At 54.7% G+C, this 201-nt stretch overlaps 1 pseudogene; it reads left to right on the top strand.

Moving 5' to 3' along the window:
• The window catches only part of LOC119588322, a 20,720-nt pseudogene that overhangs the window by 1,077 nt on the left and 19,442 nt on the right, over nucleotides 1-201 (top strand).

Genomic DNA, 201 nt, shown 5'->3' with positions numbered 1-201 from the left:
GTAGGCTCGAGTGCATCGCGGCCGCCGATTCTCTACGTCACATAGTGAAGATGTCGGCGCCCTGCCAGAGGTGACGCGACCAGAGGCGGAGTCAGAGAACGGCAGAGCTACATGCCTGATATTGGGCATTTACCTTTAGTAAAGGCTCAGACAAGGGCGCAGAAGTGGTATTTTCCATTGGACGTCCACGATGTTGTCGTT

Source organism: Penaeus monodon, chromosome 23 (genome assembly GCF_015228065.2).
Source record: "Penaeus monodon isolate SGIC_2016 chromosome 23, NSTDA_Pmon_1, whole genome shotgun sequence".
NCBI classification, from domain to species: domain Eukaryota; kingdom Metazoa; phylum Arthropoda; class Malacostraca; order Decapoda; family Penaeidae; genus Penaeus; species Penaeus monodon.
This window is presented reverse-complemented; position numbering and strand designations above follow the sequence as displayed.